Source organism: Mirounga angustirostris, unplaced genomic scaffold (genome assembly GCF_029215605.1).
Source record: "Mirounga angustirostris isolate CCGP_5_RB_7025 unplaced genomic scaffold, mMirAng1.0.hap1 SCAF_5, whole genome shotgun sequence".
NCBI classification, from domain to species: domain Eukaryota; kingdom Metazoa; phylum Chordata; class Mammalia; order Carnivora; family Phocidae; genus Mirounga; species Mirounga angustirostris.
In genome coordinates, this window is record NW_026991713.1 from 62895412 (window position 1) to 62908932 (window position 13521).

Consider the following 13521-nt stretch of genomic DNA (forward strand, 5'->3'; position numbering starts at 1 on the left):
GCACTTCCAAACCTCACAGGATGCCTTCTACAGAAGGCCACTACCTTCAAGACCAGGAGATGTAGCTAACCACAGACAGTCACACAAAATGAGGAGACCAAGGAATATGTTACAAACAAAAGAACAAGACATAGCCCCAGAAAAAGAACTAAATGAGATACAGATAAGCCAACTACCTGATAATGAGTTTGAAGTAATGATCATAAAGATGCTCACTGAACTTGGGAGAGAGTGGATAAACTCAGTAAGAACTTCAACAGATAGAAAATGTAAAAAAGAAGAAATCACAGCTGAAGAATACAATGACTAAAATGAAAAATACATAAGGGAAGTAGATTAGAGGATGCAGAAGAGCAAATTAGCAACCTGGAACACAGGGCACTGAAAATCATCCATGCTGACTAGCAAAAAGAAAAAATTTAAATGATAATAGGTTAAGGGACCTCTAGGGCAATATCAAACACACTGACATTTGCATTATAGGGAGTCTCAGAAGGATGAAAGAGAGAGAGAAACAGGTACAAAACTTATTTGAAGAAATAATAGCTAAAAATTTCCCTAACTTGGGAAAGAAACAAACATCTAGGTCCAGGACACATAGAGAACCCCAAACAAGATGAACCCAAAGAGGTCCACACAAAGAAAGACACGTACTAATTAAAATGTCAAAAATTAAAGGCAGAATCTTAAATGCAAGAGAACAGCAACTAGTTACATACAGGGGAACACCCAAAAGACTATAAGCTGATTATTCAGCTGAAACTTTGCAGGCCAGAAGAGAGTGGCATGATATATTCAAAGTGCTGAAAGAAAAAACACCTACAACCAAGGATACTCTAGCAAGGTTATCATTCAGAATTGGAGAGAAAAAGAGTTTCCCCGACAAACAAAAGTTAAAGAAGTTCATCACCACTAAACCAGCCTTACAGGAAATACAGAAACTTCTTTAAGTGGAAAAGAAAAGGTCATACGTAGAAGTAGAAAACTGTGAAAGAAAAAATTTCACTGGTAAAAATAAACATATAAAAAGTAAAAGTAGTAGATCAATCACTTATAAAGCTACTATAAAGGTTAAAAGACAAAAATAGTAAAATCAATTATATCCAGAGTAATTAGTTAAGGGATACACAAAATAAAAAAGGTACAGAATATGAAATCAAATACACAGATTGTGGGCAGTGGGAGAGTAAAAATGTAGTGCTTTTGGACTGTTTTTGAACCTAAGTGACCATCAACTTCAAATAGACTGCTATAGGGGCACCTGGGTGGCTCAGTCGTTAAGTGTCTGCCTTCAGCTCAGGTCATGATCCCAGGGTCCTGGAATCGAACCACGCATCAGGCTCTCTGCTAGGCGGGAAGCCTGCTTCTCCTACTCCCCGTTTGTGTTTCCTCTCTTGCTGTGTCTCTCCCTGTCAAATAAATAAATAAAATCTTAAAAAAAAATAGACTGCTATATACATATGGTATTATATATGAACCTCATGGTACCACAAACCAAAAGCCTATAACAGACACATAAAAAATAAAAAGAAATCTAAGCATAACACTTGGGTGCCTGGGTGGCTCAGTTGGTTAAGCGACTGCCTTCGGCTCAGGTCATGATGCTGGAGTCCCAGATTGAGTCCCGCATCGGGCTCCCTGCTCGGCAGGGAGTCTGCTTCTCCCTCTGACCCTCCTCCCTCTCATGCTCTCTGTCTCTCATTCTCTCTGTCTCAAATAAATAAATAAAATCTTTAAAAAAAAAAGAAAGAAATCTAAGCATAACACTAAAGAAGGTCATCAAACCACAAGGGAATACACCAAGAAAAGAAAAAAGGAACAGAAAACTACAAAAACAACCAAAACAATTAGCAAAACTGCAATGAGTACATACCTTATTTTAAAGGTAAATGATTGGGGCACCTGGGTGGCCAATAACTGCTATCTGACTTGCTTACACCAAGCCCCAGCCAAGCATGATTTGGTGTATCTGCCCTTCCCAGTCATGCTTGCCTCAGTACCAGTGCTTTGGGTCCCCTTCCCCAGAAGACTGGCACAAACTCCACCAACACTTTGTGTCCCCACCCACGTTTTGCAGGACGTCAGTTCCAGCGATGGAGGCAGGTCTCATTTTGCAAGCAGAGCAGCACACACCTTGTTAAAATGTGCCCCACACAGCCAGGGACCAAACACTGCCCACAACAGGCAAAGAGAGTCTCTGCAGACAACTGCACTAAAGGAAAAAGCAGCTAAGACTCAAAAGCAGGGTAAATGAGACACATATGGGAGACACTTCCTGAAATACTAGGTCCTAGGGAACAGGGAACACTGCATTACAGGGCAATACAGGACTTCTTCTTCATAAGTCCATTACCTTTAAGAGCAGGAGATGTAGCTGACTCTCCTAACACATGGAAACAGAAACAGAGAGTTAGACAAAATGAGAAGACAGAAAAATACATCTCATATAAAAAAAAAAAAAACACAAAAAACAGGACAAAACCATTCCATGACCTAAGTGAAACAGAGATAAGTAATATGCCTGATAAAGAATTCAAAGTAATGTTCAAAAAAATACTCAGTGGACTTGAGAAAAGAGTGGAGGACATCAGTGAGACCCTCAATGGAGAGTTAAAAAAGAACCAATCAGAGATGAAGAATACAATAAATAAAATTAAAATACATTGATGGAATAAATAGTAAGCTAGAGGAAGCAAAAGAATGAATTAATGACCTGGAAGACAGAGTAAGGGAAACTAATCAAGCTGAGCAAATGAGAGAAAAAAAGAATCATGCAAAATGAGAATAGACATAGGGAACTCAATGACTCCACCAAGCATAATAACATTTGCATTATAGGGATCTCAGAAGAAGAGAGAAAAAAGGGGGTAGAAAATTTATTTGAAGAAATAATAGCTGAAAGCTTCTCTAACTTGTGGAAGGAAAGATATTCAGATCCAGGAGGCACAGAGATCCCCCAATAAGTTCAACTCAAGGAGGTCCACACCAAGACACATAGTAATTAAAATGGCAAAAAGTAGCGATAATGAGAGAATTTTAAAAGCAGCAAGAGAAAAGAAGACAGTTACATACAAGGGAAACCCCATAAGGCTATCAGAGGATTTTCCAGCAGAAACTTTACAGGCCAGGAAGGAGGAGCAAGATATATTCAAATTGCTGAAAGGGAAAAATCTGCAGCCAAGAATACTCTACCCAGGAAGGCTATCATTTAGAATAAAAGGAGAGATAAAGAGTTTCTCAGACAAAAACTAAAGGAGTCCATGACCAATAAATCAGTGGTCATGGAATATTAAAGGGGACTCTTTGAGGGGAAAGGAAAGACCACAAGTGAGAGTATGAAAAGTTGGAAGCACAAACGCAGTAAAAATAAGTATATCTGTAAATATCAATCAAGGAATTGACAAAATTAAATGATGTAAATTATGACACCATATACCTAAAATGTGGGGCAGGGAGAGGAGTAAGAATGTGTTCAAACTTAAGGGACCATCAATTTAATATAGACTGGTATATGCAGAAGATGTTATATACAAACTTAATGGTGACCACAAATCAAAAACCAGTAATAGATATGCAAAGAATAAAGAGAAAGGAATCCAAGTATATCACTAAAAAGCCAACAAACCATGAACAAGAGCAAGAGAAGAAAGGATCAGAGAAAAACTATGAAAAAAAATACAAAACAAATAACAAAATGGCAATAAATACCTATCTACCAATAATTACTTGAATGTAAATGGACTAAATGCTCCAATCACAAGAGAGGGTATCAGAGTGGACTAAAAAACAAGACCCATTTATGCTGTCAACAAGAACTCATTTCAGACCTAGAGACATGTATAGATTGAAAGTGAGAGGGGTGGAGAAACATTTATCATTCAAATAGATGTCAAAAGAAAGCCACAGTAGCAATATTTATATCTGACAAAATAGACTTTAAAACAAACACTGTAGGTGCACCTGGGTGGCTCAGTTGGTTAAGTGTCTGCCTTTGGCTCAGGTCATGATCCCAGGGTCCTGGGATCGAGCCCCACACTGGGCTCCCTGCTCAGTGGAGAGCCTGCTTCTCCCTGTCTCTCTGCTGCTCCCCCAGCTTGTGCTCTCTCACTCTCTCTCAAAGAAAAAAAAAAAAAAAGACTGTAACAAGAGATAAAGAAAGACACTATGTAATACAGAGGAAAATACAACAAGAAGACATAACAATTAAAAATATTTATGTATTCAACATGGGAGAACCCAAATACATAAAATGGGTAATAATAGGGGGGCCTGGGTGCCTCAGTTGGTTAAGTGACTGCCTTTGGCTCAGGTCATGATCCCAGGGTCCTGGGATCGAGTCCCACATCGGGCTCCCAGCTCAGCGGAAAAGCCTGCTTCTCCCTCTCCCACTCCCCCTGCTTGTGTTCTCTCTCTCACTCTCTCTCTCTCTCTCTGTCAAATAAATAAATAAAATCTTTAAAAAAAATGGGTAATAATAAACACAAAGGAACTAATCTATAGTAACACAATAATAGTAGGGGACTTTAACACCCTACTTACATCAATGGACAGATCATCTAAACAGAAAATCAACAAGGAAACAATGGCTTTGAGTGACACTGGACCAGATATATTCAGAACATTCCCCCCTAAGACAGCAAAATACCCATTCTTTTCAAGTGCACATGGAACATTCTCCAGAATAGACCACATATTAGGCTACAAAACAAGTCTCAACAAATTCCAAAAAACTGAAGTCATTCCAACATCTTTTCTGACCACAACACTGTGAGACTAGATATCAACCACAAGAAAAAATCTGGAAAGAGCATAAATATATGGAGGTTAAATAACATGCTACTGGGGCACCTGGGTAGTTCAGATGGTTAAGCGTCTGCCTTCAGCTCAGGTCATGATCCCAGGGTCCTGAGATCTAGCCCCATGTTGGGCTCCCAGATCAGCAGCGAGTCTGTTTCTCCTGCTCCCTCTGCCTCTCCCCCTGCTTGTGCTCTCTCTCTCTCTCTCTAATGAATAAATTAAAAATAAAAAAAAAAAATGCTACTAAACAATGAATGGGTCAACCAAGAAATCAAAGAGGAAATCAAATATACATGGAGACAAATGAAAATGAAAACACGATAGTCCAAAATCTTTGGGATGCAGCAAAAGTGGCTCTAAGAGGGAGGTTTATAGCAATACAGGCCTACCTCAAGAAGCAAGAAAAATCTCAAATAAACAACTTAACCTCACACTTAAAGAAAAAGAACAACAAATAAAACCTAAAACAAGCAGAAGGAAGGAAATAATAAAGATCAGAGTAGAAATAAATGATATAGAAATTAAAAACACAATAGAACAGATTAATAAAACCAGGAGCTGGTTCTTTGAAAAGATCAACAAAATTGATAAACCTTTAGCCAGACTCATCCAAAAAGTGTGCGCACGAGAGAGGGAATGCAAATAAACAAAATCACAAATGAAAGAGGAGAAATAACAACCAATACCACAGAAATACAAACAACTGTAAGAGAAAATTATGAAAAATTATATGCCAACAAACTGGAAAATGTAGAAGAAATGGATAAACTCCTAGAAACATAGAACCTACCAAAACTGAAACAGGAAGAAAAAGAAAATTTGAACAGACCAATTACCAGCAATGAAATTGAATTAGTAATCACAAAATTCCCAACAAACAAAAGTCCAGGACCAGAAAGCTTCACAGGCAAATTCTACTAAATATTTAAAGAAGAGTTAATACTTACTCTTCTCAAACTATTCCAAAAAAGAGAAGAGGGAGAAAAGCTTCCAAATTCATTCTATGAGGCCAGCATTACCCTGATACTAAAACCAGTTGAAGACACTACAAAAAACAACTACAGGCAGTATCTCTGATGAACAAAGATGTAAAAATCCTCAATGAAATATTAGCAAATGGAATCTAAGAATAGATTATAAAAATCATTCACCACAATCAAGTGGGATTTATTTTTGGGATGCAAGCAGGGTTCAATATTCATAAATCAATCAACATGATACATCACATCAATAAGAGAAAGGATAAAAACTATATGATCATTCCAATAGGTGGAGAAAAAGCATTTGACAAAGTACAACATCCATTCATGATAAAAACCTGCAACAAAGTAGGTCTAGAGGGAACATGCCTCAACATAATAAAGGTTTTATGGTTTTTATTTTTTTTTAAGATTTTATTTATTTGACAGAGAGACACAGTGAGAGAGGGAACACAAGCAGAGGGAGTGGGAGAGGAAGAAGGAGAAGCAGGCTTCCGCCGAGCAGGGAACCTGATGTGGGGCTTGATCCCAGGACCCTGGGACCATGACCCGAGCTGAAGGCAGATGCTTAATGACTGAGCCACCCAGGTGCCCCATAATAAAGGTTTTATATGAAAAACTCACAGCAAATATCATAATCAATGTTGAAGAACTGAGAGCTTTTCCCCCAAGGTTAGGAATAAGACAAGGATGTCCACTCTCACCACTTTTATTCAACATAGTACTAGAAGTCCTACCCATAGCAATCAGACATGAGAAAGAAATAAAAGGCATCTAAATTGCTAAGGAAGAAGTAAAAATGGCACTATTTGCAGATGACATGATACTATATAGAGAGAACACTAAAGACTCCACCAAAAAACTACTAGAACTGATAAATGGATTCAGTAAAGTCACAGGATATAAAATCAATGTACAGAAATCTGTTACATTTCTATACACTAATAATGAAGCAGCAGAAAGAGAAATTAAGAAAACAGACTCATTTACAAATGCACCAAAAACAATAAAATACCAGGAATAAACTTAACCAGGGAGGTGAAAGACCTGTACTCTGTAAGCTATAAAACATTTATGAAAGAAATTGAAGATGACACAAAGAAAGAAAAAGACATTCCACGCTCAAGGGTTGGAAGAATAAATATTGTTAAAATGTCTATACTACCCAAAGAAATCTACACATTTAATGCAATCCCTATCAAAATAGAACAGCATTTTAAACAGAACTAGAACAAACACTCCTAAAATTTGTATAGAATCACAAAAGACCCTGAATAGCCAAAGCAATCTTGAGAAAGAAAAAACAAAATCAGATGTATCACAATTCCAGACTTCAAGTTACATTACAAAGCTGTAGTAGTCAAAATAAGATGGTGCTGGCACAAAAATAGAAACATATTATCAATGGAACAGAATAGAAAACCCAGAAATAAACCCACAACTATATGGTCAATTAATCTTTGACAAAGGAGGAAAGAATACACAATGAAAAAAAGACAAATCTCTTCAAAAAGTGGTGTTGGATGGGACACTTGGGTGCCTCAGTCGGTTGGGTGTCCGACTCTTGGTTTCTACTCAGATCATGATCTCAGGGTTCTGGGATCAAGCCCTGTGCCCAGCTCCGTGCCGAGCACAGAGTCTGCTTATCCATCTCCCTCCCCCTCTGCTCTTCCCCCAACTTGTGTGCTTTCTCCCTCTTTCTCTCAAATAAATGGATGAAAAATCTTAAAAAAAAAAAAAAGTGTTGGGAAAACTGGACAGCTACATGCAAAAGAATGGAACTGGACCACCTTCTTACACCATACACAAAAATAAACTCAAAATGGATTAAAGACCTAAATGTGAGGCCTGAAACCATAAAAATCCTTGAAGGCAATAATTTCTCTGACATTCGCCATAGCCACGTTTTTCTATATATATCTCCTGAGGCAAAGGAAATAAAAGCAAAAATAAACTCTCAGGACTACATCAAAACAAAAAGCTTTTGCATAACAAAGGGAATAATCAACAAAACTAAAAGGCAAGTTATTGAATGGGAGAAGATATTTGCAAATGACATTATCTTATAAAGGGTTAGTATCCAAAATATATAAAGAATTTATAAAACTCAACACCCAAAAAAACAAATAATCCAATCAAAAATGGGAAGAAGACATGAACAGACATTTCCCCAAAAAGACATCCAGATGGAAAACAAACATGAAAAGATGCTCATAATCACTGATCACCAGAGAAATGCAAATCAAAATTACAATGAGCTATCACCTCACACCTGTCAGAATGGCTAAAATCAAAAGCACAAGAAACAAGTGGTGGCAAAGATGTGGAGAAAAAGGAACTTTGTGCACTGGTGGTGGGAATGCAGACTGGTGCAGCTACTGTGGAAAAGAGTATGGAGGTTCCTCAAAAAATTAAAAATAGAACTACTACCCTAGGGGTGCCTGAGTGGCTCAGTCGGTTGAGCATCCGACTCTTGGTTTTGGCTCAGGTCATAATTTCATGGCTGTGGGATTGAGCCCCGAGTCAGGGTCTGCACTCAGTGCAGAGTCGCCTTCAGATTCTTACTCCCTCCCCCTCTTTGGATGCAAAAATACTCAACAAAATATTAGTAAACCAAATTCAACAATACATTAAAATTAAATACATTTACCACAATCAAATGGGATTTATTCCAGGGATGCAATGATGGCTCACTATCTGCAAATCAATCAAACAACATTAACACAATGATGGATACCAATCATATGATTATGTCATTCCTAAATGCCGGAAAAGCATTTGACAAAATTCACCATTCATTCATGATAAAAACTCTCAACAAAGTGGGTTTAGAGGGAACATATCTTAACATAATAAAAGCCATATATGGTGCTCGCTTCGGCAGCACATATACTAAAATTGGAATGATACAGAGAAGATTAGCATGGCCCCTGCGCAAGGATGACAAGCAAATTCGTGAAGCGTTCCATATTTTTCTGTGTAAAGAGCCAAGATGCCCTTCAACAGATGAATGGATAAAGAAGATGTGGTCCATATATACAATGGAATATTACTCAGCCATCAGAAAAGATGAATACCCAACTTTTACATCAACATGGATGGGACTGGAGGAGATTATGCTAAGTGAAATAAGTCAAGCAGAGAAAGTCAATTATCATATGGTTTCACTTATTTGTGGAATATAAGGAATAACATGGAGGACATTAGGAGAAGGAAGGGAAAAATGAGCGGGGGGAATTGGAGGGAGAGATGAATCATGAGAGACTATGGACCTGAGAAACAAACAGGGTTTTAGAGGGGAGGGGGGAGGGGGGATTGGTTAGCCCGGTGATGGGTATTAAGGAGGGCACGTATTACATGGAGCACTGGGTGTTATACGAAAACAATGGATCGTGGATCACTACATCAAAAACTAATGATGTATTGTATGGTGACTAACATAACATAATAAAATTAAAAACTACAAAAAAATATAAATAAATAAATAAATAAAATAATTTAAAAAAAATAAAAGCCATATATGACAAACCCACAGATAACATTATACTCAACAATTTAAAAAAAAGTCTTTTCTTTTAAGATCAGGAACAAGACAAGGATGCCCCTCTTGCCACTTTTATTTAACATAGTACTGGGAGTCCTAGCCACAGCAATCAGATAAGAAAAAGAAATAAAAGGCATCCAGATTGATAAGGAAGAAGTAAAATTCCCTGTGCAGATGACATGATACTATACATAAGAAACCCTAATGACACCAGCAAAAAACTATTAGAATAATTAATATACAGAAATAAGTTGCATTTTTATACACTAATAAAAAAATATCAGAAAGAGAAAAAAAATCCCATTTATAATTGCGTCAAAAAGAATAAAATACCTAGGCATAAATTTAACCAAAGAGGTGAAAAGACCTGTACTCTGAAAGCAGTAATTGATGCATTGATGAAAGAAACTGAAGATACAACACAAATAAATGGAAAGACATACCATGCTCAGGGATTGGAAAAATTAATATTGTTAAAATGTCCATACTTCCCAAAGTGATCTACAGATTCAGTATAATCCCTATGAACATACCAATAGCATTTTTCACAGAACTAGAACAAATAACAGTAAAATTTGTATGAAACTACAGAAGGCCCTGAATAGCCAAAGCAAATGTGAGAAAGAAAAACTTGCAGGAATCACATGCCAACATGTCAAACTATACTACAAAGCTATAGTAATCAAAACAGTATGGTGTTGGCACAAAAATAGATACATATATCAATGGAACTGAAAAGAGAGCCCCGAAATAAACCCATGCTTATATGTTCAATTAATTCAATTAATCTATGACAAAGGAGGCAAGAATATACAATAGAGAAAACAGTTTCAATAAATGGTGTTTGGAAAACCTGACAGCTACATGTAAAAGAATGAAACATGATCACTTTTCTCATACCATATACAAAGATAAAACAAAATGGATGAAACACCTAAATATAAGACCTGAAACCATAAAACTCCTAAAAGAAAACATAGGCAGTAAACTCATGGACATTGGTTTTAGCAATAATTTTTTGGATCTGCCTCCTCAGACATGACAACAAAAGCAAAAATAAACAATTGGGACTACATTAAACTAAAACTCTTTTGCACAGCAAAGGAAACCATCAACCAAATGAAAAGGCAACCTACTGAATGAGAGGAGATATCAGCAAATGATATTTCTGGTAAGGGGTTGATATCCAAAATATATAAAGAACTCCTAAAATTCAACACCAAGAAAAACCAGGCAATCCAATTTAAAAATGGGCAGAGGGCCTGAATAAACACTTTTCCAAAGAAGACATACAGATGGCCAATAGGTACATGAAAAGATGTTCAACATTATTAATCATCAGGAAGATGCAAATCAAAACTACAGTGAGATACCACCTCATATCTGTCAGAATGGCTATTATCAAAATACAAAAAATAGCAAATGCTGGCAAGGATATGGAGAAAAGGAAACCCTTGTGCACTATTGGTGGGAATGTAAATTGGGAGCAGCCACTATGGAAAAGTGTGGAGATTCCTCAAATATTAAAAATAGAACTACTGGGGTGCCTGGGTGGCTCAGTCAGTTAAGCATCCAACTCTTAATTTCAGCTCAGGTCATGATCTCAGGGTTATGAGATCAAGTCCTGTGGGGGGCTCCACGCTGGGTATGGAGCCTTCTTAAAACTCTCTCTCCCTCTCTCTCCGCCCCTACCCCACTCTCCCTCTCAAAAAATAAAAATAAAAATAAATGGAACTACTATATACTCTAGCAATTACACTTCTGGGTATTCACCTGAAGAAAACGAAAACACCAATCCAAAAAAGATATATTCACTCCTATGTTCACTGCAGCATTATTTATAATAGCCAAGATATCGAAGCAATCTAAGTGTCCACAGATATATAAATGGATAAAGAAGATATGGTGTATACACACACACATGAATATTACTCAACCATAAAAAAGGAATGAAATTTTGCCATTTGTGACAACATAGACAGATCTAAAGGGTAGTATGCTAAGTGAATAAGTCAGAGAAAGACAAATACCATATGATTTCACATATATGTAGGGAAAAAACCCAGAAATACTCATAAATACAGAGAAGAAACTGGTGGTTGTCAGAGAGGAGGGGCAATGGGGACATGGGTGAAATAGCTAAAAGGGATTAAGAGGTACAAACTTGCATTTATAAAATAAATAAGCCACAGGATATAAAGTATAGCATAGGGAATATAGTCAATAATACTGTAACTTTGGTGATAGATGGTAATTACACTTACTATGGTAAGCATTTGTAATGCATTTAAGTGTTGAATCACTATGTTTGTATACCTGAAACTAATATAACATTGTATGTCAACTACACTTCAGTTAGAAATAAACTGAAAAATATTACAAAGAAATAAAAAATTAAATTTAAAAAAATGAATGGGTACTGAATTCAAATGCTTGTTCTACCTCTATTGAGATGATCATAGCTTTTTCCCTATTATCCTGCTAATATGATAATTTACATTGAAAGTTTGTTTTGTTTTCAATGTTAAACCACCCTTGCATTCCTGGAATAAACTCAACTAGACCCTGGTATTATCTATTTAATACACTGTTGGATTCAGTTTACTAGTAATTTACTTAGAATTTTTGTGTCTGTGATGATGAGATTGGCTTGTAATTTTCTTTCTCTCCCTATCTGGTTTTGGTATCAAGGCTATCATGGTTTTATGTAAAGAGCTGGTAAATATTTCTACTTTTCCTATGTTCTAGAAAAGTTCATGTAAGATTTAACTAAGCTAGTCTTTGAAAATAAATACATAAATAAATAAATTATAGGTAAGAAGTTAGTCTTTGAAAATATGGAAAAACACCTAAATAAAGCTATCTAAGTCAGGTGCTTTAATCACTGACTGAATTTATTTAATGGTGCTTTCAGCAGCAAATACCAGAATATCCATATAACAACGGTTTAAAAAATAAAGATATTTAATTATTTCTTCTAACTAGAACTCTCTCTAGAAGAAGGTGTTAACAACTGAGTGTTTTTCTTACTCTTGAGGGTGTTGCATATGAGTGATACTATAACAGAAAGTGTAAAACGTTTGTATATCCAACTGAGCAGGCTCAAATTTGTGCATGAACCAAAGGAGAATAAGGAATGAACTTTTGGAAATCAAACAATAAAATATTATTTGATAGGTGTTATAGTCTAAGTTAAACATAAATACATAAATGGGAATATATTTTATATATAGAATCAGACAAAGAATTCTGTATATTTTTGTGTCTGAGATAGATCCAATGCACTATACAATTAAATTTTGGTACATGTGAAAAAACTGAATTAGTGACTTTGAGTTCTAATCCTAGCTTGCTTTCCTTATGACTAAAGTATTAAGGTCCAAATCCTGTACTTTTGTATTCTCAGGGCCTCTTACAGTACATAAACAATTTATAGAAAGTCCGTTCTTTATTAGAATAGGAATACTGATACACATATAATAAAGTTAGTATGATCAGTCTGATTGATTGAGAGTATTTTGTGTTTTGGCAGATAGTCTTAAAATAGGAATTGGTAATTTTTCTGCAATATCCCAAACGTACATTAAGATAATTGTATACACAACTGAGAATCTGTTGTTTGCTAATAGTGATGTCCAGATCTTCTCAATAAATAGCTAGAACATTTTAAAAAGTTTTTTCTGCCTTTAGGAATGAAGTTAATTGTGAAAGGGCAGGTATGTTGGGGAGCAGAGAGGTGTAACCAGAAGCAAATATCTCTTAAATTAAGCAGTACCACTATCTCTTTCACAGGATAAAGGTGGGAGGAGGTAAAGAGGGCCAGAATCTGGTAATTTAAGGTGACAGGCACTAATAAAAAGTGTCTTTGAATTTAAAAGCTACAGCAAGAGAGAACATAATTAAATTACACAAGGACAAAGAAGGGTAGAGAAAGTCTAAAGGGTGTTCTCAGGTCAGCCTTCCACTACAACTGAGTACTGTTCTCACAGAGTTCCCTAGAGAGTCTTCTACCATCAAGTGACATTTGAGGTATTAAACATGTGAGATAGGATTGGACACCTTGAGCATATGATCCTTAAGGGGTTGACAGTGCATACTTCCTGCTGAACTAGTTTCTTATCCTAGAGTCTGATCCCTGAGCTCAGATGTTCTCCTGTTTTCCAGTACTCTACAAACTTCTATCATTTTGTTACTAAAAGA

At 36.3% G+C, this 13521-nt stretch overlaps 1 protein-coding gene and 1 non-coding gene across 2 annotated transcripts in view; one reads left to right on the forward strand and one right to left on the reverse strand.

Annotated features, from left to right (window-relative positions):
* The window catches only part of LARP4 (La ribonucleoprotein 4), a 203806-nt gene that overhangs the window by 170415 nt on the left and 19870 nt on the right, over positions 1-13521 (reverse strand). The window lies entirely within an intron of this gene.
* Positions 8646-8752, forward strand: LOC123845047 (U6 spliceosomal RNA). Its single transcript, XR_006790897.1, has one exon. It is a non-coding gene; the product is annotated as a U6 spliceosomal RNA (small nuclear RNA).